This window comes from Diabrotica virgifera, chromosome 7 (assembly GCF_917563875.1).
Source record: "Diabrotica virgifera virgifera chromosome 7, PGI_DIABVI_V3a".
NCBI classification, from domain to species: Eukaryota; Metazoa; Arthropoda; class Insecta; order Coleoptera; family Chrysomelidae; genus Diabrotica; species Diabrotica virgifera.
Genome location: NC_065449.1, coordinates 193,303,196 through 193,317,578, shown reverse-complemented (window position 1 = coordinate 193,317,578; position 14,383 = coordinate 193,303,196).

The window sequence follows — 14,383 nt, the reverse complement described above, 5'->3', positions numbered from 1 at the left end:
ATCGAAATAAAATACATATTATACACATATCGTGGGTATACTGCAAAAACTGACCAAGTCAATTTTTATCGATTTTTAGTTTATGTGGCCAAGTCACTCCAAAGAACTAACCGAATACCTGAAAAAATACCCAAGGCAAAATTATAAGGTTTGATACCACAACACACATAACATACAAATGTCTATGTCTGGGTATGCGTATCAACAGACTGGAAGAAATGAACATGTTGACTTGGTCACTTTTGCATGAAATATGATTCATATTTTATTCATGTCAACATTGAACTGCGACAATTGGATATTATGACTTGGTCACTTTTCTATGTTTTAGTTTTATCTATACGTTGTATGTTTATTTGTTGAACGGTCACGTGTTGGAAAATAGATATTAAGTTAATCTTTCATTTTATCATATAAAACAGCAATTTAAATATTGTGCAGCATAATTTTTTAGAATCTGGGCATGCTTACATGAAAGTAGATTACATGCACAGTGCCATAGAAAATGCTAAAAATAATGTTCCAGTATACACTATGCATAATTAGTTACACATTTTTAGACTGGCCGAAACAAAAAATGTGATCCATATAAAGTAGAGGAATTTAAGGTATAATGATTTTCTTGATATAAATATTCTAGCTGCTAATGTACTCTTAAAAATAGAACCATTGACGAAAACTGTGTTAATTGGCTAAAAATTTTATGTATGTGATATGAAGAAGACAAACCGTAATATATTTTATTTAAGTACAACTATAGTGATCCAGACTTTCTTATGTTCAATGTAATTGGACGTACTAAACGAGTTATAAATTTTATAAAAGAAATTCAACTACTATTTTACTCCAAAGAAATTCCTATTACTTAACTTAAAAAGCAGGATCTTCTACAATTGTGTAGACAGGAGCAACTCCCTCTGAATTCCATGCTTGGGTATCAGTCAATACCATCAGAGAGTGGAAAGTTTTTGTTCCAGAGCCATCAGTATTGTCCGATTCGGATTCAGATTAGCTCTACTTCTTCTATTCGGATTCAGATTAATTCTAGTAGAGAAACCTTTACATTTTTGTTATCATTTTTCAATTTAAAAAATAAAGTAAAAGTTTTATTTGAAACTTTAGCCTTACACTGTAAATAAATAAAATTAAAAGTATTTTCTTTGTGATTTATTATTGATAAATAATCATCTTTTTGTGACTATGAATTAAATTTGAGCAAATTTCTAGATCAAAAAGTGCCCAAGTCAATTTTTTTTTTCGGAAAACAAAAAGGTTATTGCGATTTTTAGAGCTATTTAGAATTACTAACTTCAACCATTTAATACCTGGAAAGAAAAAATGCATATCCTTTTAAAATGATTTAAAAAAAATTCAAATAAAATTACAGAATATTCAACATCAATTATCTCGAAAGCACAATATTGGACTTGGTCAGTTTTTGCAGTATGCCCACGATATGTAGGTATTTAATATTGTTAATATTTATATACTTTTATTTATTTAAAATTATAGTTACAAGTTATATTTTAACCGTTTTGAAAGGTAATTCCTGGTAAGTTTTGATTTAACACAATTTATTTGACAAAAATATTTGTGTTTGTATTGTGCATGTTCCCATGAAAACCGCGATTCTACTACGTATGGAACCCGTGAGAAAAAATATTTCTCACTGCAATGGTCGACTTTTATCACAGCCTGAGAAATTGTTAGTTTTGAATGTATGTAAGCAGTGAGAGAAGTTACACATTGTATAGCATCCATAGAAAAAATCTATGAACTACTACTTTTCTGATTCCTAACTATAAACTACTAGCAAGAACACGATACTACCATAAGTTAATACTATATTTAAGAAAGTTCACTGTAATACGCAATCAAAAGTATTTTTCTTTACATTTACTTGATCTCTAAAGCTGCACAAAATCGTATACCATGTATGAGCTTTCTCCAACAAACTTTTAAAGTTTCAAATGGAAGAACATTTACCGGTCAATCCTATCGAATGTACGGCGGCATAAAGTTTCTAGAACTCCATTTCTATTAGTAAAATTTGCAGGTGTTACAAGACTCGGAACTGAAATCCTCTTGGGGTATAAGTTTTATACAGAAATTGCACTGTTAGAAGTTGATAGTTGAATGCGTGTGGATTAAATATCTACAAAAGTAAACAACTTAAAAAGTATAAAAACACAATGAACTATATGAACTTAAAACCTAGAGGTCTAGAAGCAGGGCACGTATGGTAAGTAATTTTGTAAGTGCACATAGGATATTTATTGTGGTATTAATAGGACTAATCTCTTAGGCATCAAAATATACACTAAGGGATTCTCTGCTGTCCGCAAGGAGTATTGTATCGTTTGCATATCGCAGATTATTCACTATATAGTGTTCCGTTGCCTTCCGTTGATATGCCTTCATTAATATCTTTTAGTGTCTCTTTAAACATCTCTACGGAGCACATATTAAAAAGTAGAGGGAATAGTACACATCCTTGTAGTACTTATGGTATTATAGAGATCTCTTTAGATATTTGTTGGTCTACTTGTATTATGACTTTCTAATATCGGTAGAGATTTGTAATTGAGGGGCTTGGACGTAAAAGGGTTTAAGTGCACTTTTTTCAAATTCCTACCTAAGTACAGATTCGCATACCTTAATGGTATTATAACTTGGTGGTAAATTGATCTAAGCATATTTCGCCCTACAGGCGCCATCTATCGCCATTACATTTTGTTCAATGAAAACAATTGCAGTTTGCTTTGGTAGTAAATATGTGCTAAATATGCTTATCCGTGCTCTTGAACCGTTTTACAACAAATCTATTTTTAGTATTCTGTAAAAACAAATATTAAGAAACGGGTTAAGTGCGCTTGAACCGTTTAACCACAAAACTATTTTTAGTATTTTGTAATGTGTAAACACATGTTAATACAGGATTTATATCAAGTAAATAAATATTAGATTTGTGACCAATTTTGAAGACTAATTAAGTATTATGCAACGTGCCAGTTGTAGTTACACTGTGGATAACAGCTGGAACAAAAATGATTAGTAATATGTAGTTAACATCTGCACTTGAACCGTTTTACCAGTAACATTTATCAACACCATGTACCGATTCAAGTACATTTTTTTAATAATTGAAAAAAGGAAGGATATAAATAGTCAGGGTAATAATATACCCTTATATTTTTATCACTTTATAGTACATTATACACTGGACAAATTTTAGTTTAATGACTCCTAGAATTTATAAAACTCAAACAACTTTGAAGCTGATTATCTCAGAACTATCAAAACTGCACTTAAACGCTTTTACGTCTGGCCAACTCAATTATTCTTATATTTCATGATCATCTATTTCTGTTTTCCGTAATACGTGTGCAGGCCTTTTGAGTTGTATTTTGTCGAAGGCTGTCTAAAAGCCAACATGACATATTAATATGTCACAGTTAATACCTCAGTACCGTTCTATGAGTATTTTTGTACTAAATAATGCCTCTCTAGTGCCAAAGCACCTTTAATATATCCCAGTTGGTGTTGTTACTCTATCATCTAGTTTTTTGTAGCCACATTCATGTATTACTTGCGAGAAGACTTTTAAAACATGGCTGATCATACCTCTGTTAATTCTTATCTTAGTTGTTAAATATTATATTCTTATCTTAGTTTTTAAATTTTTAATCTTTACTTATAGTTTATACGTCTATGCAATAATTCTTCTTATAAATGTGTTGCTCCAATATGCTCATTATGCCTCTATCTTGATTCAAGTTTGAGAGTTGGTTTAACATCATTTTTAAAATAAATTTGCCACGTTTACAAACTGGTGCTCAACTAAAGAAAATTAAATAAAATATAAATTTAACTCATGTGATTTATTCATTAAATAAGGAACATGATAATTGAAAAAAGAAAACTGAGAAGAATCTGGCAACAAACAAGGTCTCCTCAAGATAAGACTAAACTAAATCGTGCAAGTCAACAACTCAAAAGAACTATCCTACAATTAAAGAATGACTCGATTAATTCTTACTTACAGGAGCTAACAGATGACGGTAGTACAGATTATTCCTTATGGAAAGCTACTAAAAGACTAAAAAGACCTATTATGCACTCTCCTCCTATTAAACTAGAAAATGGTAACTGGGCCAGAAGTAGTGCACAAAAAGCAGAGCTATTTGCCATACATCTTGAAAATACATTCAAACCAAATGAACCTCAAGGGGATGAAGAAAGATGGGAGGAACCTGTTCAATTAGAGGAAGAAATTCGGCTAACTACACCAAAAGAAGTACTTGAAGAAATAAGGGAAAATATTAATCTGAAGAAAGCTCCGGGCTATGATCTAATTACGGGTGAGCTGTTGAAAAATCTTCCCCGAAGAGCTATCGTAAAATTAACAAACCTTTTTAACGGTGCATTCAGATTAAAATATGTACCAATGATATGGAAGATGGCGGAAGTCATTATGATTCCTAAACCAGGAAAACCAGCACATGAGGTTTCGTCATACAGACCGATATCTCTGCTTCCTGTAATATCGAAGCTGTTTGAGAAACTGCTCCTTAAGCGAATAAAACCAATTATTGAAGCAAGGAATTTGATACCGACACATCAATTCGATTGACCAGGTGCACAGAATCACAAATATTATCGAAAGATCCCTAGAAGAAAAGAAAGTCTGTTCAACTGTATTCCTTGATGCTGCACAGGCTTTTGATAAAGTCTGGCATGAAGGTTTAACATACAAACTAAAATGTTTTTTACCTATACAGTACTCAAAACTTTTACAGTCATACATAAAAGAACGACATTTTAGAATTAAGCGAGAAGACTGTTTTTCAGACTTAAAAGAAATTAGAGCAGATGTTCCACAAGGCAGTGTGTTGGGTCCGGTCCTATACCTACTATACACGTGTGATATACCTGTACTGGAAAACAACACAGTTGCCACCTTTGCTGATGATACAGCTATTCAAGCAGTAGGGACGACAAGTGAAGAGGCGACCAACAAGATCCAAATAGCAGTTAACTAAATCTATAAGTGGACACAAAAATGGAGAATCAGGCTAAATGAAGCTAAATCTGTCCATGTTAATTTCACCAACAAAAAAATACAATATATACCAGTTATAATCAACAATATCCAAGTACCATATGCAGATACTGCTAAGTATTTGGGTATAACATTAGATGCAAAACTACGCTGGAAGGTGCACGTTAAGAAAAAAAGGGAAGAACTAAATATAAGATATAAAAAAATGTATTGGCTAATTGGAAGAAACTCCACATTGTCGATGCATAATAAGTTACTAATTTACTAACAAATATTGAGACCTGTATGGACTTATGGATGCCCACTATGGGGGTGTACTAGACCAAGTAATATAACAGTAATACAAAGATTCCAGAACAAAATACTAAGAAATATTGTAGATGCTCCTTGGTATGTTACAAACAGTGATCTCCATAAGGACCTAGGAATGGAAACTGTGGATATAATCATCAAGAAGATGGCAGGAAGTCACGAGCAACGACTTCACATGCACGAGAATATTGAGGCAATCCAGCTCCTCGATACTACTGGGCAAGTTAGAAGACTGAAGAGGACAAAACCTTATGAACTAGTTTAAGTGATAGGTGATAGTGAAAAGCAGAGCATAGTGCTTGTGCGCGTTAGTGTGTATGCTAGAATAGTGCACTATCTTGTTAGGTTAGATAAGAGACGCTATGGGGCAAGCTCTTAATTTTAAGGAACAGTAATAATTTAGGTTAGATTAAAATTGCTCATTGATCAAGTATGACCAGATTGTAATTGTAATAATCATCATCGTAGTGATGATTATGGGAGAAAAAAAAATAAATATGTGATTTATAATTCATGCTATGCAACGGACAGCAAACACATTTTACAACGTTATGAGGTGCATTGGTCAGTGCTTGTGCATTGTATACCTACATGGAAAAGACGTAACTAATGGACTTACTTTATGTTATTTCATAAATTTTTAAATAAAACACAGGGTGTTAAAATAACGCATATTTTCTTTAATAACTTTTCGATATAAATTATGTCTTTATAAAGCTTTGAATTCAGATTTAAAAAATGCGACTTTTTCAATATTTCTAAAAAGTGTTTATAGTTTTTTAATTACTTTATTATTAGTATGATGACGGGCAAATTTCTTTTAGCGTATGGCATTATTCAACATATTAATAAGATTACAATTATTATAATTTATAAGATAACAATAATGTAACATAACATTTGTGCAACATATACGCACATCGACCATGTTGAATTCTGATGAGGTTTAAGTATGCACCAGGTCTTACGTAGTAGGTCAAATCCAGGAGGTGTCTCTATGATGCAAGGTATAACTGTATTTGGTTGAGCTTCTGACCATTCATGTATCATTTGGTGACATTCTGAACCCGGTGGCTGTGGCTGATTCTGCGGTTTTATTGAAAATTTTCTGGGGCGCAGTCAACGTTTGACTGCATCTTCTACATAGTTATGTTACGTCTTGTGGTGGAATGCTGCTCAGCAGTGGCAGCCAATGGGTTGGTGTAGATTTAATTACTCCAGTGGTCATTGTCATGGTGTTATTTAACACCATGAGTCTCTTTTGAAGTGAGAACTGTTGATTCATATTGGTGCGCAATATTCAGCTACAGATTAAAAGAGCTAAGTCTGAAGACCTGAGTGTAGATCCAATGCCCCCCATGTTGTGCCGCAGAGCATCTAAAGGATGCTATTTCTGGTTTTTAGCTTCTCAGCAACTGTACTTAAATGCTCAATAAAGCTTAACGTTGTGTCTAAAACCACACTTAGGAACTTTGGATGTTTATTGTGGTTGAGTCGTGTGTTATCTAAGTATTTCGGTTTTAGAGCCATTGGGGTGAAGTTAGACAAGGTATATTAACGAAATACTTGAACCACTTGTTGTCCCATTGTATAATGCGAGACAGCACGTGGCCAGGAAAGTGCCAAATTATTTGACTACACAGAATATTCAGGTTATGGAGTGGACAGCGAGAAGTCCAGATATGAATCCCATTGAATGGATCGTCAGCCACTAAGAAACGAGGAAGAAGTGAAATAATGGCAATAACTCGATCAAGAAACTATTCGAAATGTGATTGAAATTATGCCTGGACGTTGTGAAGAAGTTTGGCCAGTTAGAAGAGCCCATACGCGTCATTAGTTTTATTTTAAAATAATTTTCAGCAATGCTGTTATTAAAAAAAAATCACTTTTTATTTATTTGCCACAAGAAAATTTATAGTGCGTTAACCAATTTTTTTTTTATATTTATTTACATTTATGGCGAAAAGCCTTAAATGTAATTAAATAAAAACTAATATAATCCTGTAAAGAATTAGTGCACAACTACAAAGATCTTTATAAGTGGCTCCTTTTTCGTTTTGATCAGCGTATTTAACTAAGGCTTAAATTATAAAGGAAGCATTACAACAAGGAACATGTTAAATATTAGCTCAGCGCCGAAGGGTTTACGTGCGTCATTTATTTATCTGTTTGGGGAGCCTGCCGGAACGATTGTTTTTAGTCTCTGCCTCCGAAATACATTCTGGGATAGAGTGCACCTGCGCCTATTCGCGTGGACGGTTGAAAAATGCGAAATGTTTCGAACTAGTGCTGTTTAGCGATTGATGGAACTGCCGCCGATAAATTATAAATGTAGGGCCATTGTTACGGCCGTGCAGGAGTGAACTGAGTAGGTATACATACTGTCATAGATAAAGAAAGGCAGAGAGGAAGAAGAAGCAAATCTAAGTATTTAATTATATAATAATTTGTATGCATAAATTTTGTCAGTTTGTATTACGTTAAAATTTTTCATTTTTAAAATATTTATTTTTTTTATTCACCCTGTAAAATAGGTACTAATTGAAATTACCCAAAATTGTATTGTTATAAGTTTCTCTTTTAATAATGGTAAAATAATTCTATGAATTTTGGACAAATGTTATAATGTTTCCAGTGCGGTTAAATTCAATAGAAAGTGCTTCTAAGAACAATTTGCGGGTGAGTGAGAATATACGAAAGACGTTGTTGTTATCGGAGTTTACCAGAACTATTTGGAAACAGTCGGAATTTCCGATTTCCTAGAAAATATAAAAAGTAATGACAATTGGTAATTTGGATACGGTGAGATATAAAGAAGAGGTATATTGGTGTTGGCCAATAGAACTGAAGGGATGTCATTGATGGAAGGGGAAGTCAGACAAGACAGTTTGTTGGCAAGAGAGAAGAGGGCAGGGTGATGAGAAAGAAAAAAAAAGGTATCGGTCTTCGTTAATCAAAGCCTTATAGGCACCCGTAAAAACAAAGTACTAAGTAAAAGTTTTTTAAGTTAACAGTAAATTCAGTGACAAATTGTAGAAGCTGTACCCAGGTATTCAAATTTATATTTCTTTCCATCAATATTCTCTCTTGCGAGGAGTTCGATTTTCTTTGGTTTCATCGACATCTCCATAAAGACTCCAGTGGAATTGGACATAAACTTTTACATAAACAATTTCGTAATTTATAGATTGACTTTTGTTTACCAGTTATAATTCATTTTGTATCTATACTGGGTAACTTTCGATTTCAAAATGATTTGCGGTATTTTTCATATTCGTTTACATTTATTTGCACAATCACTTCATAGATTTTTTGTTATACAGTTTACTCTATTATTAAAATTTATGTTTAATTCTTTGGTATAATCAATTTTTGTCAATATACGGTCCTATTTTACTTTTGAATTTTATTTTTCCATGAGTTTTCTCTGAGTATTGGTTGTGTATTTCTGTGATTGGATGACGTAAAACCCTGAGATAATTTATTAATTTGAGCTAGCCCAATAAAAGATTTATTATATAATAGTAATTAAAAATAAAGGTAAGTGTAATTTATATGCTTAATAGAAAATAAGTAGAATCTAAACAATACATTAGTCTTTACAATGGTTAAGGTAACTGCTCCGTTTGGAGCTATTAGAATGGGTGCATCTCAAGTCTCCAAAAAGTTTGTTTGAGATGATTTAGTCATATTTTGGTAATTATATGCCTGTTTTATTAATTTGGAGAAGGCTTTTGAAGGGGTGCACGATCGTCTTAAAGAAATGTCTTTAAACAAAAATATAGACCTCAGAGTCATTAAGATTGTACAGCTCACCTGTACGGATGTGTGGTACGACTGTAACGTGGCCTGGGAGTTACAGGCTATAGTTCCAACCTACATTGGAATTAAACAGAGAAAGTGAAAGTTGAAGATGAACTGAGGAGATCCAGGTTCCCTTGGGGTGTACCAAGGATGCACTCTATCACCATTGTTGTTTAATTTATATAGTCAAGTCTTCGGTAAATTAGCGATGGCCGAAGTAAGTGAGGGTGAACAATAAAGGGATATTGAGGGATATTGAGGGGGAGGAGAGCAACCAGAGACCGGAATACTTGATGGCGGATGCTGGAATAGGCCAGGGCCCCATTTGGGCTGTAGAGCCATAGGAGAGAAGTAAGTGGGGGCCTAAAAATAAACGATAAACCACTCAATAATTAATGACAACACCGTCTTTTTGACGGAAATATGCATTGCAACATTGGTTACGAATTAAAAATAAATCTGATAAAATCATGTCCATGGTAATTACGTAATCACAAAGCATAAGAGATAAACTAGTAGTAGATAATATAGGGGTGTACCCCAAAATCCCGACAGCCAAAATCTCGGCAGCCACAATCCCGACGGCCAAAATCCCGACACGCCAGAATCCCGACAGGCCAAAATCCCGACAGGCCAGAATTCCGACAGGTTTGATGAGTTTCTTTTTAACATATAATAATTACATTTATTTCTTGTTTTTTGTTTATGGCCATCTGTTTTTATTTTGTGTTACTGAACAAAAGTATTTACCATTTAATATGAACTAATTTTCTTAATAAAATTTCTAACATGGGTATATGAATTAAATTATTTTTTTTTGCCAATATATAGTCCAATAATATATGTATAATCAAATCCTGAATTCAAGTTTACTTTCATGTAATAGATATTAGCATGTCACTTACAACCTTCCATTTCACTAAGTATAGCTTTTATATTATAAAATGAAGTGTTTAAATAATTTTTTCTTTTAAAATACATAATAATTAGTACCCGTACTTATAAATAAGTAATACTTTTTTAATTTCAATAATCTATAATATGATTTGGTATTGCATTTGACAAGGAAACAATAAGTATTTAAAATGTAGTGGTCGGAATTTTTACTTATGCGAGGATTGTTGCATGTCGGGATTTTGGCCTGTCGGGATTCTAGCGTGTCGGTGTTTTGGCCGTCGGGATTTTGGCTGTCGGTATTTTGGCTGTCGGGATTTTGGGCGCCACCGATAATATAGAAACTAAGCAAATATCCTTGCCAAAATACCTTAGAGCATGTATCACAGAAGATATTGATCATAGAATGAGAAAACTTTTTTGTGATAGCGAGATTAATAATATAGGTAAAACTGCGGAAAAGAAAGCTACCATGTTACATTTCCTCCACCCTTTTGTATATGGAGGTAAGGATTGGATACTGAAACAATCAAACAAATAATAAAATTATAGAAGCATTCTAGAAACACCAAAATTTCTCGATCAAGTAGAAAAACAAGGGAAATTTTAAACTCAATAAAAATCAGTAAGTTGGAACACCTGGGACACACTATGAAAGGCGAAAAATAAGAACTGTTAAAGAATAAAATGTAGGACAAAATCATAGGCAGAAGAAGCGTAGGCAGACGTAAAATTTCATAGCTTCGCAATCTGCGTGAATGGTTTGGTTGCAGTTCGGTTGAACTTTTCAGGTGCGTAACAAGCAAAATTATAATTGCCAGAAGGATTTGAACTTGAACAAAAAGTCATCCCCTATCTGTGCATCGTTTTGTTTTTGGAAGGCTGAATCAAGTGTTTTGTGGATTTATTCTGTCTTTATTCTTTTCTTTTTTGTTTAAAATGTTTCCCAGTTTCTTTTTTTTTATTTGCATATGTAACTGATTTATCACCTTAACTTGGGTTTCCTCTTGATATATTCTTTCTCTTTCGAGTTCTCGAATGCAAACCTTTGTGTAATGTGATTTGCCTAACTAACTCCACTGACAATATACGTGAATACATTTTTAACTACAACATCTAGTTTTCTGAATTTTAAATGATTATTTTTCACAATGGAGGGAGTGTTGTTACATCATTTCTAATTTTAACTAGCTGTACGCCATAGTCTTAGCCCTAGTCTTAGCCATATGACAAGTTAATTTTTCAACTTCCTGTGGAACTGTCAATTCTGTCATGTCATCGTTCGGAAGTCTCTATCCATTTCATTGTCACTTGCTGCCATACTTTCACCATGTGAACAAGTCAAACCACAGCTCATATGTTACCTGGGACATATTAGTAAAATAATTTAAACATCCATGCTTAAGTTAGCATTTTCAACCGATGTTTCCTTGACGGATTACTCGTACATGGCTTTGACCCACATATTTTTGCAAAATTATATCTTGGTGGTTAGCATGTAAATTTCACGTGAGTATAACCTACAACTTTTCTTAACCGTAGTCAACATTTCAAAATATTTACATTATTTTACCAGGTTATATTCATTTTAGGTAAGCACTGATGATGATTGGTAAACCAATCGAAAACTAGTTATGTGATTGTGATGTAGCCCTTTTTAGGGATTTTAAAAATATACCTTTTATAAAGGATTTTACTGTTTTTTTTATAAGTGAAATTTAATAAAACATTTTCCTCTTGGTAAAAGGTATATTAGTTTAAAAAGTCCTAAAGGGCTACAAACATATAAACAAACCGTCTTCGCTCTTTAACAAGAGCATCATCAGTGTTACAAGAACATGGTGAGTCAATAAAAAAATACAAGGTCAAAGCCTTTCAAAAAAAAAGACAAAAGTCTAATATAAATAAATACATCGAAAAATCTAAAGGATGGATAAAATTCCTAAGGATACGGCCCTAGGGCAACATATGACTCCCACACGTGGTAAGTGGGTCAAAAGGTAACTAGGTCATTATGTTATAAGAGGTGGCAGGCAACAACTCTTATAATATAATGACCTAGTTACCTTTTGACCCACCTACCACGTGTTGGAGTCATATGTTGCCCTAGGGCCGTACCCTTAGGAACTTTATCCATCCTTTGGATTTTTCGATGTATTTATTTATATTAGACTTTTGTCTGTTTTTTGAAAGGCTTTGATCTTGTATGTTTTGGTTGGCTCACCATGTTCTTGTAACACTGATGATGCTCTTGTTACAGAGCGAAAACGTTTTGTTTATATGTTTGTAGCCCTTTAGGGCTTTTTAAACTAATATACCTTTCACCAAGAGGACAATTTTTTATTAAATTTCACTTGTAATTAATGGTATACAGCTAACTACAGGAAGTTCTTCCTTGTGGGTTTTTTTATATATTCTTTGTTGTCGGGGTGAGTTACCAAGTAAGCTACTACTAATAATAATAATAATATCGTATGGCATTTTTGCCAGGGAGATCCTTTCGGACAGTTCCGGCGCCATTTACATCTTTAACCCTGTTTTAAGTAACTAGTGCCGATGTACACTAGCCCAGGGGGACCGACGGCTTTACGTGCTCTCCGAGGCACGGTGAGACGGCTCGTGTCATTATTGGAAATGAAAATGGTTTGTCTTTGGAAGGGCTCGAACCCACGTGCACTGGCGTATGAGGCCAGCGATTAAGCTACTAAAGCATTGACATTAATAAAAATTTTAGCTGATGTAACATTTAGACAATGGGAACAGTTCTCAAGTTATTCCAGATAACTGGTTGTTCTCTACATTTGTGAGATTACCCCAAATGTCAAAGGTTAAAAAGTTCATATCGTTGCTCCAGTTTTAAATACTGTTATACGTAGATAGAAGAAAACAGTTTAGTCCAAGGAAACGGAGGTTAGGCAGTATATGGAAGTAGGTATCTTCACACTAAATAAGACATTTAAAAGTCGGCTCTTGAAATTTTAAAAATCAATGTTTACAAACTAATACTGAGACCGGTGGTAGGTACATTATGGAAGAGAAACAGTGAAGACCAACTACGTAGATGGGTAACATGTAAAAGAAATCGACGGATCCGTAGATGAGCAAGTTGTTTGGCATATAAAAACGACGTGTCATGATGTATGAAGATCCTAAAAAATCAACCAGACTAAGACGCCTCAAGACCGATCAATTACGAAACTCTACTGAGGTACCCTAGGTGGCAGAAGACACCTCTTCGCTAGATTGATAGTGTTGAAGAAGAAAGAAAGTTGGGTATCGCAAGATGGGAAACAGTAGCTCAACATCGATCTTCGGGAGGCAGAGATAGTTGGTCAAGCCAAGGTCCATGTATAGAGTAGCATAGTGGAGTAGTAGAGGTAGTCTCTCTCTTCAATCCTGACACCCCGGAGGGAGTGTAGTGGTCGAAGTGATGTCGTGTATTGTCCGTCTCCAAAGATCTCTGTCTCTGGTCATTTCTTTTTAACTCATGCATAGGTCTTTTGCATATTCCCGTAATTTGATCGATCCATCTTGTTGGGGATCTTCTGGGGATCTTCCTCGTGATCTTCCTTCTTCTTCTTTAAGTACCGTGCCCAAATTTTTAGGCGTGGGAAGCTTCCATAACAATTTGCCGATATCGTTCTCGATCTTGTGCGGCATGTAACAATTGATCTGCTGATAAGCCAGTCCATTGACGAAGGTTTCGGAGCCATGAATATTTCTTTCGACCAATTCCTCTTTTTCCGTCGATCTTTCCATTGAGTATTAACTGCAGCATCCTGTATCTGCTACCTCTCATTATATTCCCCAGATATTCAAGTTTTCTCTTTTTTATCATCTTCATTAAGTCACCTTCGCCTTGACCTACTCTGTTTAAGACTTCTCTGTTTGAAATGCGTTGAACCCGTTGAATGGTTCAACGCAGTTCAACGTGATCTTCCGCCTTCCACCTTTCCTTGTATAATGAGTCTTTCCATGTTTTCTGTGTTTGCTGTCATAACATGTCCAAAGTATTTTAATTGTTGGAGATGGACTTTACTGGAGAGTCATTGGCTAACTTTTAGCTCTCTTAAAATTGAATTATTTGTTCTATGGTCGGTCCAAGGAATTCGTAGCATTCGTCTCCAACAGAACATTTCAGTGGCGTCTATCTTTCTTCTTTCCGAATTTCTTAGGGTCCAAGATTCACATCCGTAGGTCAGTATTGGGAGTATTAAGCAGTTGATCAACCTCATCTTTAACGCTCTTGAAATTTGACAGTCCTTCCGTATTGTGGTCATTTTTGCTGTGGCAACTTTTGCTAGATCA